General features: G+C 46.9%; 1 long non-coding RNA gene across 2 annotated transcripts in view; it reads left to right on the forward strand.

Annotated features, from left to right (window-relative positions):
- The first annotated feature begins 24 nt into the window (after positions 1 to 24).
- The window catches only part of LOC102476674 (uncharacterized), a 23,261-nt gene continuing 17,777 nt past the window's right edge, over positions 25 to 5,508 (forward strand). The window contains exons 1-2 of one of the 2 annotated variants that reach the window (XR_335899.2): positions 30 to 97; positions 2,861 to 2,862. This is a non-coding gene — a long non-coding RNA (uncharacterized LOC102476674). Of the gene's footprint in view, positions 98 to 2,860; positions 2,863 to 5,508 lie in introns of both variants that reach the window. The other variant, XR_335898.2, reaches the window with a different exon arrangement.

Here is a 5,508-nt window from a genome sequence, read left to right on the forward strand (position 1 = left end):
GCGGGGAGGGCGACATCTGGACCAGGGGCCCGCTGGTGGCACCGCCCGCATTCTGACGTCGGAGGCCGCGGTCTGCTGCCAACTGGGTGTCTCGCAGGTCAGAGCGCTCTGGTCTAAAGTAGCAACAGGGGCCGGGAGGGCTTCTGGGCCATGGTGCCCAGCTGCCCGCTTCCCCTCTTCCTTCCTGGCCCTTGTGTCGCCCCGTTGCGGGTCTGGCCTGAGCTGGTGTTCTTGGTCGGCAAGGAAGAAGGAATATGGGCAGCGCCCAAGGACAGTGCCCAGGTGGACGCGCGGAAGGGATGGCCAGCAAGGGGCTCTTCGAGACATCTGCTGGACCCCAGCCCCCAGGTCCGCCACTCTGGGCATCACCCGGGGGCTCTGCCCCAGCTGCAGCACTCTCCAGACCCAGGAGTTTTCCACCCTTGACCCGTGGGGTCAGAGATGTGGAACAGGAAAGCTCAGCCTCACCATGGGGACCCTCCCTCTCCCCACCCCACTGTTACAAGCGCATGTTTACTGAGGCTCACCCTGGTTCAGGCACCGTATGAAACTCCCCTTGTAAAAGAAACTTCGGGACATCGCGCACCTTCTAACTAAGAATGAGGCCACAGAGGCCAAGTGATTTGCCCAAGGTCACCTGGGTAATAAGTACCAGGTGCAGTTGACCGAGTCCCCTCCAAGCCTATCACCAAAGGGAGATGCGGCTTCTGGTTCCTTCCGCTTCTCCACCCGCGGCCTTCTCAGGGCAAAGAGCTTTCTATTAAGTAAGGCCAGCGACAGCTGGGGACTAGGAGGAGAGGACATGCCTACCTCCCTCCACTCCCTGTGGCCACCGTGCCCAGCAGGAGTGCCAGGCTGCTTCCTCCTCCCGCCTCCCGCCTGTGACCCCATCTTTCCATGCTGCAGCCTGGGGTTCTGACCCCACATGAGAGGGTAGAGGCAGAGAGGAGTCCCCATGAAAGCCCGACTTAGTTGTCTGACCTGCTGGGAGGACTCTGGGGGTGCTCGAGGGCACTGGGCTCCTGACTGAATCTGGACTCGGTGCAAGTTACTTTCCAGTGTTCTGAATCCACGCTCTCTTGTGATTACTCATAACAACTAACGATTTCAAAGCACTTGTCAAGCCTAAGCCGACGTTGTGAATTAGCACAACCCGTGTTTGCCAAAATATTGCCGGTGGTATTACTAGTCTCACTGCCCATATGAGGAAGGTGAGACACGGTGAGCTTCCATTCCTGCCGAGGGTCACGAGGAGCAGTGGCAGAGCCAGGATTCACACCCAGCCTTCCTGGCTCCAGGTGCCTCTTCAGTCACAATGTGGCTGACCAGGACGAGGCATCTGGACCCTCTCTCACAGGTTTCTGGAGCCCAAGAGAAGGAAGATGCACCCTTAGGGAAATGCGGTTCGTGCAATGGTTCTATCAAAGTTCTTGATTTGTAGAAACAGGAGACTTTCTTCATACCGTTCAAAAGAAAAAGAAAAGCCAACCCTTAAAAAGACACTCTCTTGTGCTTGTTCCTTCTCTGGAAAGACGTTCTCTGTACCTAGAAGACATGTCATCTCACCACACACGAATGCACAGATGCCAATGCAAAGCCCCTACCAAACTTGCAGACACTCATTTTTTTATTCTGCATGCAATTATGTGTATGTCTTGAATATACCTACCCTTTTACAGTTTTTAAAAATGATACAGATTTGGGACCAGCAGATGGCACAATGGCTATTGTCACTGGACTCCCACGTAGTCGACTATGGTTCGAGTCCCAGACCTGGCAGCTTAAAACTTACACTAGACACATGTGTGTTTGTGCCCAAAATCCTAAGAGAAGAATGGAGGAGAAGGGATTGCAGTGTGGCCATCTACCCTGGGAGTGATCTCTTACTTACTGTCTCTTTCTGTCTCTCTGGTGAGTACACATGCCCTATAGCAAAAATCTCTGAGAAAAAAATACTTAGATCCATCTTGAAACAGTATTAAGTTAATACTCAAGCTGTAAAACGATGCACGTGGCATCGTGTGTAAAATTCTAGGAAAATCAGAACAATGGTACGATTTGCTTACAGGACCGTATACGTAGTAAAAGTATGGGCACGCCTGAGGGAGTAACACACACAAATGGATGAGTGTGAGATTTAGCTATAGTCTGAAATATCTTATTACTTAAAACCAAAATGCAAAAATAAAGATCTAAACTAAGTACCACAACGAGGACACCTGTTAAGTCTGTGTCTGAGACATAGGGCTTTAGTTATTTACAGTTTTTCTTTATATTCCTTTTATATGTCATGTATTAATATTTTGTTATTTATAATTATGTGAATGTTCTCTTTTCATTTTGCTGTAGGACATGTGTGCTTGCCAGAGAGAGACAGAGAGAAAGAGAGAGAGAGGAAAAGTGAGAAATCACCCCCCAGGGGGAATGGCTATCCTGTAGTCCCTTCTCTTCCATTCTCTTCAGATTTGGGGCACACATTCACATGTACCCGGTGTGTTTTTCAAACCTCCAGGTCTGGGACTCAAACTGTGCAATCCAGTCAGTTGTGTGGAATCCAGCCACTTTAACCTCCACACTCCCTGCTGGCCCCATGTTTAATTTAATTTATTTATTAGAGAAATTTTGCTACAGGGTACATGCACCTGCTGGAGAGACAGAGACAGAAAGTGAGAAATTCCTCCCTCCACCCCCAAAAGAGATGGCCATGCCACATTCTCCCCTCAGGATTTTGGGCACGCATGCACACATGCCTGGCATGTTTCAAACCACTGGGTCCAGGACTCAAACCATGGTCAGCCATGTGGGAGTCCAGCAACATAACCCAAAATGCAAAAATCATCAGATCTTATGTGGTCAACAGTGGTTCAAATCTTGACCCCAGTGGCTTGAATAACATAGGAGTGTGTGTGTGTGTGTGTGTGTGTGTGTGTGTGTGTCCAACATCCTAATAGGATGGAAAATGGGGAAACAGAGATTACAGCATAACCATGTCCCACTGGGGATTGCTCTCTCTTTCTCTCTCTCTCTCTCTCTCTCTCTCTGTATCTCTCTTTGGCAAGTGCACATGCCCTCTAGCAAATTTTTAAAAAGGTAAAAACCTCACATCAAATTATGATCCCAGTAATTCTGTCCCTTGTGAGTCTGTGTTTCGTGTGTTTTATTGCATAACTGATTCATTAAAGCAAGGCCTTTGACCTCTGAGTGGCTCTTCATTCAATTTAAATGCCATCCACTTCTGGCCATGCACCCTTCCTTCTGACCATACTCAAGGACCTCCCTGTAAAAAACAGTAAGTGCTCTTTTTTTTTTTTTTTTTTTTGCTATATGGCGCATGCACTTACCAGAGAGACAGAAAGCAAGAAATCACCCCCTGGGCGGTGGCTACGTCACAATCTCTTCTCCTCCACTCTCTCCCCTGGGAGTTTGGGTATGTACACACATGCACCCAACATGAGTTTTAAGCCAACGGGTCCGGGATTCAAACCATAGTCGACTACATGGGAGTCCAGCCACACAACTATTATGCCATCTGCTACTCCCTGGTTAGCGCTTATTTAACACCTCTGCCCTTACACGACATATTACACTGCCTGGAGTAATAATTCCAGAAATGTAGTTTTTATCACTTTTGTCCCTCATGTCACCTTCGATTCTCACAAGCTCCTTATGATAATAGTAACTGTCTACATGTATTGAATGTGTTCTAGGTACCGAGCATTGTGCCAAATGCTTCACGAGGGTCTTCTTTTCTAAGTGTTACGGGTTCCATTATTGCTGTCCGTATTTTGCAAACAAAGAAAAATTTGGCTTACATGCTGGCTGCTATTATTGTTATTGTTGTCTTTTTTATTTTCTCAAAATCTTGGTGGTCGAATGAGAGCCAAACCCAGGCCTGTTTGAGTCCACATCTTTGGCCATTAGACTCCTCAGCCTTCTGAGAGGATGCTGTTGGTTTAATTCTCAAATTACAGAAACAGATTCAGAAAGTGTCTCTCTCCTGGCCTGCCTGATGAATTATTCATCCTTATAGACCCTCTCCAGTGTCACAGGGGAACTCTGTGGGCACCCTGTCAGAGAGGTCCTCACCACACTACAGGAACCTTGCCTTCTTTGCTGTTTGTAGTTGGACTTCCGGAAGGCAAAGGCTGGTCTATGTGTAATTGCATTCCCGGCACCTGCAACAGCACCTGACAAATTCTCGACACCTAGTCTTTTCAGAAATGAATCTTGATTAGCACCTGTCTTGCCTGAGTTCCTGAGCCACGTCCATGCCTATTAACTCATGAGCAAATCATCTCACCTGTGTGCATAATGGTACTATTTGGGCAAAATGATTCTCAGCTAGTTATTTCTCTACAACAAAATCAAGAAATCCCTACTTTCTATTTCCAAAGAAACTCAACCCAAAGAACCGTCCAATTTGAGAACTTCAATTCATAGATAGATACCCGGAAAGTTCCACCAACAGTGTTAATAACAGAACAAGAGCTGATGTGTATCGAGCACTTAGCTTGTGCCAGGAACTGTGCAAAGTAATTTATGCAGATTGAGTTCTGCAAATAATGTGGACTAACGCTCTGTCTTGTTCAGTAAGTATATGTTCTAGTTTCTATGTGAGTGATGCCCCAAATCAGAATGTAGGGGGTGACTTTTGAAAGAGAGGATAGAAAGTCATAACTCAAAAATTTTGTCTTGTTTTCATCACTGGCAAGAAGACGTCTGGCAGTGCAGCTTTTCTGGTATGGCATTTGTTATACCCCGGGGGCCCGTGTACCAGTGCCATCTAATGATGCCATCATGCCACGCTTCGTCAGTAGCCCTTTGCAAAACGATGTCCTGGAGTGACAGGCAATACTGTGTAGAATGATCTGCATTGTGACAGTACAGACTGTCAACAACTCTTTTATCAACTTTGCTTTTCTCATGAACTTTTGAAAGAATGCCAGTCTGGCAGTGTTTCTTCTCTTTCAACACCATGTTCAACTCCCTCATTTAAATCTTCTTGTCATGGCATGCGTAGGAAGCTATAAAACCACACAGGATAGCTGAAACCAGGGATCCAGGTGGCTCCAGGACTCTGAGTCCCAATTTCTTGTTTCATTTGAATGTTGGCATCCTCTTCTCCTGTATCCGCCATACTATATGAAATGTGGCAGTGGACAGGCCAAGGCTCACGTGTGACAATGTTGCTAGCAATACAGATTACTAGCAGTGTGCGTTTATCACAACTGTACCATGTGACACATATTTTACCCGACTTTGTGAAAGGGTCAAAAGAAATTTAAGGTTTGGTCTTAAATGTGGTGTCAGGGACAGAAACAACTTGGCCTTGATAATGGGAGTGGGAGAGGTGGGCAGAAGAGACCAGAAACTGTGGGCACCTTGGGCAGGTTACTTGTTTGTCAGCTCTTCCCAGCCAAGCTTCTTGCTCTCTCTCCTTTTTCATGAACGGTTTCTTCTTTCCTTTCCTTTCCTTTCCTTTCCTTTCCTTTCCTTTCCTTTCCCTTC

Source organism: Tupaia chinensis, unplaced genomic scaffold (assembly GCF_000334495.1).
Source record: "Tupaia chinensis unplaced genomic scaffold, TupChi_1.0 Scaffold000568_1, whole genome shotgun sequence".
Taxonomy (NCBI): domain Eukaryota; kingdom Metazoa; phylum Chordata; class Mammalia; order Scandentia; family Tupaiidae; genus Tupaia; species Tupaia belangeri.